Raw genomic sequence first — 12,780 nt, 5'->3', positions numbered from 1 at the left:
CCTGCAGTATCTCTGAGGTATGCCTGTACTTTGAAAAATGCTGCCCCATGGTCTTTTGTATTGTCACTTTTTCAGTTTTAACCATCTAGTGGGTGTACAGTGTATCTGGTTTTCTTTTTCTTTTTCTTTTTTTTGTCTTCTGTTCTTTTGAAGGCCACTCCTGAGGCACATGGAGGTTCCCAGGCTAGAGGTCCAGTCGGAGCTGTAGCCACCGGCCTATGCCACAGCCACAGCAATGCCAGATCCAAGCTGCGTCTGCAACCTACACCATGGCTCACAGCAATGCCAGATCCTTAACCCACTGAGTGAGGCCAGGGATTGAACCTGCAACCTCATGGTTTCTAGTTGGATTCATTTCCACTGCGCCACGATGAGAACTCCATGGTTTTATTTTTCATTTCCTTAATGACTAATGAGAACTGAGTTCAAGGTGCTTATTGGGCACCTCTTTGTAGAGGGCCTGTTTTATTTTGTTTTTGTTTTTTTTTGAAATTCCTCTTCTGGATGCTGTTATAGAGTAGATAACCTTGGAAAGCCCTGGTTTTAGACTCAGTATACCTAACATTTTTACTAGAAATCTGTAAATCAATTAGGAAAAAATGTTATTTAGTACTAGCTTGTGGTTTTCTTTGTTTTTAAAACTTTTATTGAGGTTTTACATCAGGTTAGCAACGTGTTTTTCATATTTATCTTTCAGTTCTTTACTGATTTTCTGTTTTCTGTCTCATTTATTTTTGCTTATCTTTATTATTTCTTTTTGTCTTTTTTTTTTGTTGTTGTCTTTTTGCCTTTTCTAAGGCTGCTTCCCCGGCATATGGAGGTTCCCAGGCTAGGGGTCTGATCGGAGCTGTAGTTGGTGGCCTACGCCAGAGCCACAGCAACGCCAGATCCGAGCCGTGTCTGCAACCTACACCACAGCTCATGGCAATGCCGGATCCTTAACCCACTGAGTGAAGCCAGGGATCGAACCCACAATCTCATGGGTTCAGTCCCTGGCCTGGGAATGTCCGTAAGCCATGGGTGTGGCCGTTCAATAAAACAAAACAAAACAAAACAAAATACTGTTGAAAAATGGCTCAGATATATTGACTTGCTCCACACAGGGTTGCCACAAACCTTCAATTTGTAAAAAACACACATCTGCAAAGCACAGTAAACTGAAGTGCGGTAAAACGAGGTATGCCTGTATTGGTGTTTACCTCATGTATTTTGAGGTCTTGTTATTTGGAGTGTTTACATTTATGATTTAGTTTTCCTGGTGAGTTGACCTTTCTTGTATTATTAGCAAATGGCATATTTTACCTCTAATACTTTTTTCTTGCAAGGTAAAGATATTAGTATAGTCATGGCAGCTTTTCTTGGGCTTACTGTGTTGATGGTTTATCTTTTTTTTTTTTTTTTTTTTGTCTTTTGTCTTTTTGTCTTTTGTTGTTGTTGTTGTTGTTGTTGCTATTTCTTGGGCCGCTCCCGCGGCATATGGAGGTTCCCAGGCTAGGGGTCCAATCAGAGCTGTAGCCACCAGCCTACGCCAGAGCTACAGCAATGCGGGATCCGAGCCGCGTCTGCGACCTACACCACAGCTCACGGCAACGCCGGATCGTTAACCCACTGAGCAAGGGCAGGGACCGAACCCGCAACCTCATGGTTCCTAGTCGGATTCGTTAACCACTGCGCCACGACGGGAACTCCTGGTTTATCTTTTTATACGCTTTTACTCTCAACCTATCTTTGTCCTTATTTTTAAGGTGCATTGCTTGTGAACAGCATATCGTTGGGTCTTGCTGTTTTATCCAGTCTGATAACTTCTGTATTTTAATTAAAATATTTAGTCTATGTTTAAACTAGTGACTAATTCCAGTATTTGGATTATGGCGTGGTTTGTTTCTATTGACAGCTTTTTCTCTTTACAATGACTTAGACATTTTTTGTTATCTTCTAATCATTATGGATGATGGGTTGTAGAGAGTCTGTCTTCTCTTTCTCTGGGTATTAATTTAGTAGGCAGTAAAATTACTGGGGAGTACATTGGTTTGATACTGTACCAGGGTGGGTTGATACTGTACCAGGGTGGGCTGGTTTTGCCCTAGCCTAAGAGGACCCATTTAATTCTGGGGGCATAGCCTTTACTTTTGGGGAAAGAGCCTCACTGTAAAGCCTGAGGTGTTTACCCAGCAGTTTCTAGGTTTGGCTCAAATAGAAAATTCTGTTTCCCCTGTGGTAGCAGCAGCTCAGATACCTTCTCAGCCCCTTTCAGCCTTCTAACTGCTACTCTCCAGTGGGCTCCATGAAGTCTTTCTTTCACATATGAGTTAAGGGGTCAGCCACAAATTTGAAGTGAAATTATTTTTGGAGTATGGTCTTTTTTCTGTAGCCTCTCCTTTCTGGGATTTTCACCCTCAAATTTACACACAGTTTGATGACCCCAAACTCTGTCATTTGATACCTCCAACAAATAAGACTGTGGCTTTCTGCTCACATTCTCGTTACTCCTACACTGTGGGATCTGGGATGTGCTCTCGGGGGAAAAGCTTAGATTTGTGCATTTTACCCATGAGTGTGGTTTTTTTTCAAGTGGTTGAATCCCTGATAGTTTTGCTGGTGTTTGATTGCTGTTGTAGGCTGGGTTCCTTTGGGAAGCAAACTCTTATGGGACAGAGAGTAATATGAAGGAAGTTTATTAGTAGTAATATGAGTATAGAATAATATGCATCTGAGCAGGAAAAGGCAAGAGAAGGAGAGGAAGAAATGGGTGGAGAGAGAAGTTGGGCTCTGATGCACTCTTAGGCCGAGCTGACTCTGTAGGGGCTCTGAAATGGGATGGTCCTTCAGAGTTTATCCATTTGTTAGATGTTCTATCTTTTCAAATACTTTTTTTTTTTTTTTTTTTTTTGCCATACCCGCGGCCTGCAGAAGTTCCTGGGCCAGGGATTATTGAACCTGTGCCATAGCAGTGGCAATGCCCTGCTTAACCTTAATCTCAAGTGCCCTTAACCCTCTACTCCACAAGAGAATTCCCTTAAGTCCTTATCTTATACTTTATTCGCAGTTGATAGTTATATATATTTGATATTCTGGTGGTATATCATGCTTACATTTGACAGTGTGAAGGTATCTCAGGTGGTTTACATTTAGTTGGACATACTTGCTTGTTGTGTATTTAACAACCAAAAGACTTCTTTACAGAGCTTTCATCTGTAATAAGAAAACATAATTGTTAGCATGTTTAATAGCTGTCAAAAATAGGATAGGGGGAGGTCCTCTCATGGCTCAGTGGTTAATGAATCCAACTAGGATCCATGAGGATGTGGGTTCGATCCCTGGCCTCGCTCAGTAGGTTAAAGAATCCAGTGTTTCGGTGAGCTGTGGTATAGGTCACAGATGTGGCTCAGATCCTGCATTGCTGTGGCTGTGGCGTAAGCTGGCAGCTACAGCTCCAATTCACCCCCTAGCCTGGGAACCTCCATATGCCATGAGTGTGGCCCTAAAAAAGACAAAAGATAAAATACACACACACACACACACACACACACACACACAGACCACACATATATATATGGGGCAGGATTTCTTAACGTGAAACAACGTTAACACCACCAAGAAAATATTTGTACGAGAATCATAAAGTATCTGCTAAGTGGCTGTGAAAAATTATTTTATATTTTGAATACTATAGTAAGTTTTAGGCTGTTATATAATAGATGTTTTACATTTTAAAAGTTAGCCAATTATTGAATTGATTTGATATGCAGTATGTCCTACAGTTTCTGTTGAAGTCATTTAGTCCAAAGATATTTAAGTCTTATTTTTTAAAAAGTTTTACTCTGAGTTAAGTTGTAAAGTATTGCTCATGAGAAATTTCACTTAAAAAACGTATTCTAGGAGTCCCTGCTGTGGCGCAACAGGGTGGGCAGCGTCTTGGGAGTGCTGGGACACAGGTTCGATCCCTGGCTTGGCACAAGGGGTTAATAAGGATCTGGTGTTGCCGCATTTGTGGCTTACGTCACAGCTATGGCTCGGATCTGATCCCTGACCTGGAAACGCCATATGCTGTGAGGCAGTCAAAAAAGAAAACAACACCCCCCAAAGAAACCCATTCTCCTTTAACTTGATGTGACAAACATATCCTGGAGAAGAAAAAAATGTCTAAACAGTTATTTGCTTTCCTGCCATATCCCAACAAAAATGCTTTAAGAGGTTTTGTAACCAAATTAAAAAACAAGTAAAGCGAACAAACCAGTAAATATGTTATGGAACACGGTGGCGTCATTCATTATGTTTTACTTGCATCCTTTACTTAAAATGAGAGAGAGAAGGAGAGCGAAGATGGAAGCTCCTTGACCTTTGTCCACGTCTAGAAATAATTACTTTTTTCAGTAGCATCTGAAGCATTTCCTCAAAGATATTGTTTGTGTATTGGAAGAATAGTAAGTTGTTTCTTTTAAAGTGTGTTTTATAAAATAATGTGGAATGGACACGCAGTGTAATGTTAACCTTGAGGTTGGTGTTTTTGGCCTGTGTTACTATAATTATTTCTTTTACAAGACTGCCACCTGATGTTCCAATTCTTTAGTAGCAGCTAACTGCATATTTTCATTTAGCAGCTTAGAAATCATTTTGTCACTTGCTATCTGGCCACATTAACGTTACCTATATGTATGTGTCTCATTATGTCACCTGTTCCAGTTAAGACGATAATTAAAATATTTAAGTAACTTAATTTAAAAAATTGACTCGGAGTTCCTGTTGTGGTTAACAAATCCACCTAGGAACCATGAGGTTGCGGGTTCGATCCCTAGCCTTGCTCAGTGGGTTAAGGATCCTGCGTTGCTGTGAACCGTGGTGCAGGTTGCAGACACAGCTCGGATCTGGCATTGCTGTGGCTCTGGTGTAAGCCAGTGGCTACAGCTCCGATTAGACCCCTAGCCTGGGAACCTTCATATGCTGCGGGTGCAGCCCTAGAAAAGACAAAATAAATAAATAAATAAATAAAAATAAAAATCGACTCATTGTAAGGGATTCAGATGTATGATTCTTTTTCTTTGTCCCCAAACTTTGCTGATAGCCTCTCCATATTTTTCCTTTTGTGCTCTTGCAGTCTTTGCAGACTTCCAGCCTCTGATTTGGCCTCTGAATCAGATCAAATAAAGACAGCTGTACAAGTGGGATGTTCTAGGGAGTCACCAGGTAGGTCCCTAAAGTGAGAATTCCTTGAGAATGAAGCTTTGAAGCACCTCCAAACCTCTGATGTCTCTCAGGCTGCTGGCTTTCATGGGTTATAGGTTGTTGGTTTTCAAGGCTGCCCTGGGAACTGCAGGACAGGGGAAGGCTTAGGGCACGTTAAAAAGCCACGAAACTCACTCTTCCTATTGAGCTTCAGTTGTTTTTATTGGGAAAAAAAATGCTCCCTGGATTGCTACAAGCCTTTGGTTAATTTCCAGAATTTTTAAAAAATGGAGAGAATTTTTCAGTGGTTCTTTTTCCACTGATATAACTTAAGGCTGGTTATTTAAACCTCAGTAAATGCAGCTTCCCTTCTTGGACTCTCATTGGTTAGACTTGCTAAGTTTTTAATACATAAGAATTCTGTTGTAGAGCTTTTATAATCTGCAGAAACTGGAGCCTTCTAAAATTTTGAATCTCTTGGCACATCCAGTATAATTTTGAAAATTCTGCAGGGATGGCAGTATAGATGGTGCAGTACCCAGAACATTGGCACTGACATTTGATTTCTTTACCAATATTTTCTCTGAATGTAGCATTTCGGTTAGTGTATAACAGTGCAGCTGGTTTATCTCTTTCTTGGTCTGCATTTTACTGCTTCGCTGTCACCATGGAGTCTGTGAGCTCTTCTCCAGTATTCAAAATGAAGGCCAGTAAATAGAGTTGGCGTCTTTTTATTTCTAAACAGAAATTTCTGGTATTAGTCCTTTTATGCTTACTTCAGCACAGTACCAAAATGTGGTTTGGTTGAAGTGGAATATATGGGCAAATGTTCACTTGATTCTATTTTTGCCGGAATTTGTGTTTCTGGTGAGTGTGATAGACATTATTAGACATAGTTGCTTAATTTTCTTTGACTCTTTGTGGAAACGTGGCACATAAAAACTTATGTTTGGACAGTTGAATTTACTTTTCATTTTGTCAGCTTTTACTCCTTTCACTGTTTTCTTTTGTCTTTTTAGGGCCACCCTCATGGCACATGGAGGTTCCCAGGCTAGGGGTCACATCTGAGCTGTAGCCACTGGTCTACGCCACAGCCACAGCAGTGCCAGATCCAAGCTGCATCTGTGACCTACACCACAGCTCATGGCAACGCTGGATCCTTAACCCACTGAGCAAAGCCAGGGATCGAAATTGCGTCCTCACAGATACTAGTCAGATTTGTTTCTGCTAAGCTACAATAGGAATTCCCTTTCCCTGTTTTTTAAATGAATGTTTGGTATTTAAATTGATATTTAAATCACATCTTTATTTCAGATTTTTAAAAGGTCAATAAAGTGTCTGAATTCATAAAAGTAAGCAGATATCTTTTTCATTTTGTTTCCTAAATTATGCCAAGATTATATCTTAAAAATATCATCACTTCTGCTTTTCCTATTAGCATTCCTGACGTTACTTCTCCTTCTACCTTTTCTTTCTCTGTGACGTGAACATTTGACTAATTACTGTGTTCTTCCTGTGCTTCGCATTGTCATGGATTGTCGCAGCCTGGATGAAAGGAAAATGTAAAAAACAAACCAAAAGTAAACATTCTTCTATTCCATTGTACCACAGACTAATTGCTAAACTTAACACAGTGGTGACCTGAGCCACAGCAGTGACAACACAGGATCCTTAACCCTTTGGGCCACAAGGGAACTCCACGCAATTTCATTTTAATTGAATATTTGCAGTAGGTTCCTTTGGACTGGAGAGTAACTTTACTGCTTTTTTGCCTTATACCTACGTTTGAAAATGACCCTCCAGCATTCTGCCCAAACACTCAGATGAAAGCCTTTATTGGGCATAAGATGTATTAATCTGCTGGAGCAAAAAGTAGTAAGCGTAACATTTGGGCTTCCTTGTTCAGCAAGCTGTCCATATTTTTGAGTTAATAATCCCCTGGTAAAAGTGATATTTTTTGTTTTGTCTAGAAGTGAAAGGTGACCTTTTGTTTTCTGTTGTACTGTGGTGCTAGGGCTAAAATAATTTTTTCTTTCCCTCTTGCTCCCAGAGCTTATTCACACATTTTTATCGTTAGACTCAATATACTCTGAATCCTTTGTTATTTACAGATCCTTTTCTTTTGCCTTAAAATTCACCTCCAGTCATTAAGTCTTTTCCCCTTGTTTTGTCTATTCTATGCTCTCCAGGATGCTCCAGATGTGGCCCCAGAAAAAAAAGGCAAAAGACAAAAAAAAAAAAAAAAAAAAAAAAAAAGCTAATTCGTTCTAGAGAATATTCCTGTTAAAGGGAAAGCATATTCATTGTTTAAATGACCTCCTCTGCCTGATCTAGTTTTCTTAAGCAATTTATGCAAGTGTTGTGGTATCAAAAACCTCATTTACGCAGAGCTTAATTCCTTTTCATTGTTTGTCCATGGGCTTTAGAAAAAAAGAGATGGTGTGGTAATGGGATTGCCAGAATTTTTTTTTTTTTTTTTGATGATGAAGTGGTTACGGATCCCTCTGTCGGAGGCTAAATTATGTGGGATTGAGGATGAGTATTCTGTGTGTATAAATGGTTAATGTACATATTAATAATCTCCAGATTTTAGGTGCTTTTCATTTGCACTGGAGCACATTTCTGTCTTCCATTGTCAGTCTGGGAGAAAGTTAAGAATTGTGTGACAGAAAAGTAAAGGCGTGGTCTGACCTGAGAAGGTTTGAGGCAAGTCTTAGTGTGATAATCTTTGCAAATAACATGTTAATATTCTTGAAATTACCTGTCAGAATATTAGAAAAGTTTGAAAGTTACTGGATAAATGATATTTCTGGACCAGAAGAACAGAGCTTTTGGCTAGCTGGTTGGAGAGGTTGCCTAAGAACTGTGTTACCTACTCTTTTGTGCTTCCTAAGTATAGTGTATATAACAGACCTTAGAAACACTTGGCTGAAAAATAGGTTTAAGCGTTCTTGGTGATCATTTGGAGGACAGGAATCCTCGAAAAGTTTTCGGAAACGTACCTCAGATGAACAGGTCAGAATAATCCTTGAGGAGTATACGGTACATTTGCTCCTTGAACAACATGGGTTTGAATGCCACTGGTTGATTAAATGAGGGTTTTTTTTTTTTTTTTTCCAGTAGTAAATGCTGCAGTACCATGTAGTCTGTGGTTGGTTAAATCCATGGATGCGGAGGTACCTTGAATAGGGAGGGGGCACCCCGGGTGTAGGGAGGGCCGACTGTAAGTTATGCTTGGATTTTTGACTTTGTTGAGGGTTGCCACCCCCAGCCCCCACATTGTGCAAGTCAACTGTATTTGCCTTTTTTTTTTTTTAAATGAAAATTATTCAGAAGTCAGAAATGGAGGATGGATGGTACTGAATACTGAAACTTTGTCCCTTCATTTTTTTGAGGATATATTTCAAGTGTAGATAGAGATCTCAGAAGCAGTTGCTCTGCGATTCACAATATGTAAATTGCTGGGCATGTGTATACATGGGTATGAAAGACGATAACCTTAGAAATACTCTAGGAGGGAGAGGTCTTTTATGCTGACCTTTATATTTTATTTTTATTTTTTGGTTTTTCATATTTCTTTTTTAAAAAATTTTATTGCGTATAGTTAACTTACAGTGTTATGTTAGTTTCAGGTATACAGCAAAGCGAATCAGTTATACATATATCCATTCTTTTTCAGATTCTTTTCCCGTATAGGTTATTGTAGAGTACTGAGTTCCCTGTACTATATAGTAGGTTCTTGTTTGTTTTCTGTTTTATATATAGTAGTGTGTATATGTTAATCCCAAACTCCTAATTTATCTCCCCCTCCAATTTTCCCTTGTTTTCAAACTCTGTGAGTCTGTTTCTGTTTTGTAAATAAGTTTATTTGTATCATTTTCTTTTTTAGATTCCACATATAAGGGATATCATATGATAGTTGGCTTTCTCTGTCTGACTTATGACTTCACTTAGTTTGATACTGTCAAAGTCCATCCATGTTGCTGCAAATGACATTATTTCATTCTTTTTTGATGACTGATATTCCACTGTATATATGTACCACATCTTCTTTATCCGTTTCTCTGTCGGTGGACATTTAGGTTGCTTCCATGTCTTGGCTATTGTAAATAGTGCTGCAGTGAACATTGAGGTGCATGTATCTTTTTTTGTTTTGTTTTGTTTTTTGCTCTTCAGGGCTGCACCTGCGGCATATGGAAGTTCACAGAGTAGGGGTTTCATTGGAGCTACAGCTGCCAGCCTATACCACAGTCACAGCAACATGGGATCCGAGCCTCATCCGCAACCTACACCACAGCTCATGGCAGCGCTGAGTGAGGCCAGGAATCAAACCTGCATCCTCACGGATACTAGTCAGGCTCATTATCGGTGAGCCACAAAGGGAACTTCCAAGGTGTGTGTATGAGTTACGGTTTTCTCCAGATTCGTGCCCAGGAGTGGGATTGCTAGGACATTTGGTAGTTGTCGTCTTAGTTTTTAAAGGATCCCCCATACTGTTCTCCACATGCTGAACTTTTAAAACATTAGTGGTGTCCAGGATTTGACATTTTCTTACCTCTTACGCACTGTTCAATTTTGGAAAGGTGTAACTCTTGTCGTGATGTGGCTCTAAGGGTGACCTATCTGACCTCCGTTGTGGTGCTGTTTACATCAGTGTCTTTGTTCACCTTACGTATGGTTAGTGTAAATTGCTCATGGCTGCTCTGTTTTCAGAGCATAGAACAAAGTTTTCTGGTTTTACTTGAAGCAATAACTAACAAGAAAGAAGTATAGGTTTTGATATCAGACAGGGTTGAATTCGGGGCAGAAAGGATTAAAAGAGACAAAAAAGGTTTATAATGATAAAGGGTACACAATGACTATGCTTCAGATAACAGCCTTGACAAACATAAAGTCAACCCATATAGAGGATAAGGAAAACTAAAAACACCGGAGATAGCAATGGGCGGAAAAATAAGGATTTAGAAAAACCCAAATAACACGAGGTAATTCTAATTAGGTTGAACTTTATACTCTAAAAACAGAACACAACTTCTTTTCAAGTTCTCATGGAATATTACAAAAGCTGATGACATATTAGGCCATTAAAAACCCTTAAGTAATCTCCCCAAGTAGAAAAAGTTGAGGCAGTAGTCTCTGATCACATTGCAATAAAAGTAGAAATTAATAATTAAATAAACACATCCAACACACACCCCACCATCACTTGGAAATTAAAACACTGTAAGTAACTTTTGGATCAAAAAGGACATTGTAAAATTTAGAAAATGACAAAATATATTAAAATGTATTAGAACCTATGGGATTGAACTAAAACCATGTATACAGGCATTCCGCATTTTATTGAGCTTTGCTTTTTTGCACTCTGCAGGTACTGCATTTTTACAAGTTGAAGGTTTGTGAAAACCTTGTGTTATCACATGATGGTTAGGATTTTTTAGCAATAAGATATTTTTAAATTAAGGTATGTGTGTTGCTTTTTTTTTTCATAATGCTTTTGTACATTTAATAGATTGCAGCATATTGGAAACACATCTTGTATATGCACTGGGAAACCAAAAAATTTTGACCACCATCGTGGTGGTCTGGAAGGAACCCACATTGTATCTAAGGTATGCTTGGATTATTTGCCCTAAGTATGCATATTAATAAACCAGAAAAAATTAATGAATTATCCATCTAACTTGAGGAGAGAGAAAATAAAATAAATCCAAGGAGAGTAAAGGAAGAAATAAAGATTGGTAGGCATGAATAGCGCCCTCTTAAATATGTCCATGTCCAAACCCCAAAATTCATGAATATGTTGCTTTACATGGTGTATTAGTTTACTGTGGCTGCTGCAACAGGTTACCACAAACTTGGTAGCTACGACAAGGTAAATTTATTCTCTCACTTTGGAGGGCCAGAAGTCTGAAATCAAGGTGTTGGCAGAGCCGTGCTTCCGGCAGAGGCTGTAGGGGAGAATAGGTTCCCCGTGTTTCTCTTGCCTCTGGTGGCTGCTCGTATTCCTGTGTTTGTGGCTACTTCTCTCCAATCTCTGACTCTTAATTTTCATATCACTTTTTCCTCTTCTGTATGTCTAATCTCCCATTGCCTCTCTTGTAAGGATACTTGTGATGGCATTTAGGGACCACCTAGATAATCCAGGGTTATTTAATTATCTCAAGATTATTATTATTTTTTTAATTTTAATTTTTTTCAACTTTATAATGATTTTTATTTTTTTCATAGATTCTTAATCATATGTGCAAAAATCCTTTTTCTAGGGATTGGGACATAGACAAATCTTTGGGACCCATATCAGATCACCACACAGTGGCAAAAGGGACTTTGCAAATGGGATTAAATTAAGAATTTTAGCATGGAGAAATTATCTTGGATATTTGCATGGGCCCAAGGTAATCATGGGGTCCTTAAGAAAGAGAAGCATGAGAACCATTGTTAGTAATAGAGGTGATGCTGGGAGCAAAAGGTTGGAATAATGTGTGAAAGGGCCCATGGAGCCAAGGAATACAAATAGCCTCTAGAAGCTGTGAAGGGCAATAAATGATTCTCCTCTCATACCAGCCCTGCTGACGCTTTGACTGGAGCCCAGTGAGACTGATTTTAGACTTCTGACCTCCAAAACTCTAATACACCTGTGTTGTGTAAAGCCACTAAGTTTGGGGTGATTTGTTACAGCAGCAATTGGAAACAGGATTCAAAGATGAAAGCAAACATTAATACATATAGAATGCATTGAGTGCTAGGGTGTGTTGTAAACAACTTGCCTGTAATAACTCATTTAGTTCTCATAATAACCTTATGAAATAGGAACTGTTATTGCTACACTAAGGCACTGAGGAGTTATGTAACATTTTTCAGCAAGGTGATAGTTCTAATTAGAGAAATTGATAATCCTGTTTTGTTTAGAAAACAAATAAGTAATCTGTTAAGTTTCATTTGGAAACAAACACAGACTCCTAAAATTTTAAAGGATCATTAGATTTTCTCAACTTTGAGAAAATAGAATGAGAAATTGAATGTATTCAGTGGTTTTTCTGGGAAAATTGTAACAACCAAGCTGACCCTAGAAGAGAGAATGGAGACAGACCAGTTATAGAAGAAATAGAAAAATTTGTTAAAGAGAAGCCCTCCTCTTTCATACCCTAATCTACCAGACTTGGATGATATTGGAGGGGAGATCCACCATACTTTTATGAAATGGACAATAGCAATGCCACTTAAACTGGTAGAGAGAATAGAAAAAGAAGGAACAATTTCAAAAAGTTTAAAAGATGCTAACGAAACTTGGTAAAGATTGTATGTTGGAAAGCTTACTCAGTCTCACAAATGAATATCAGTGTAAAAATCCTATAAATATTAGCAGAGGAGTTCCCGTCGTGGCTCAGTGGTTGACAAATCTGACTGGGAACCATGAGGTTGCGGGTTCGATCCCTGGCCTTGCTCAGTGGGTTAGGGATCCAGCATTGCCGTGAGCTATGGTGTAGGTCGAAGACTCGGCTCGGATCCCGAGCTGCTGTGGCTGTGGTGTAGGCCAGCAGCTACAGCTCCGATTTGACCCCTAGCCTGGGAACCTCCATATGCTGCGGGAGCAGCCCTAGAAAAGGCAAAAAG

At 39.1% G+C, this 12,780-nt stretch overlaps 1 protein-coding gene across 5 annotated transcripts in view; it reads left to right on the top strand.

The window, feature by feature from the left end:
• ARHGAP32 (Rho GTPase activating protein 32) overlaps positions 1-12,780 on the top strand; it is a 274,275-nt gene that overhangs the window by 58,014 nt on the left and 203,481 nt on the right. For 2 of the 5 annotated variants that reach the window (XM_021063133.1, XM_021063130.1), the window contains one exon: positions 5,096-5,184. The exons of the other annotated variants lie outside the window; for them this stretch is intronic. The gene's annotated coding sequence lies outside the window, so the exon portion shown is untranslated. The remainder of the gene's footprint in view (positions 1-5,095; positions 5,185-12,780) is intronic. 5 annotated transcript variants of the gene reach the window in all.

The sequence above is a fragment of the Sus scrofa genome, chromosome 9 (genome assembly GCF_000003025.6).
Source record: "Sus scrofa isolate TJ Tabasco breed Duroc chromosome 9, Sscrofa11.1, whole genome shotgun sequence".
In the NCBI taxonomy this organism is placed as follows: domain Eukaryota; kingdom Metazoa; phylum Chordata; class Mammalia; order Artiodactyla; family Suidae; genus Sus; species Sus scrofa.
Note: the sequence above shows the minus strand (reverse complement) of the source record. Positions and strands in the feature narration are given on the sequence as shown.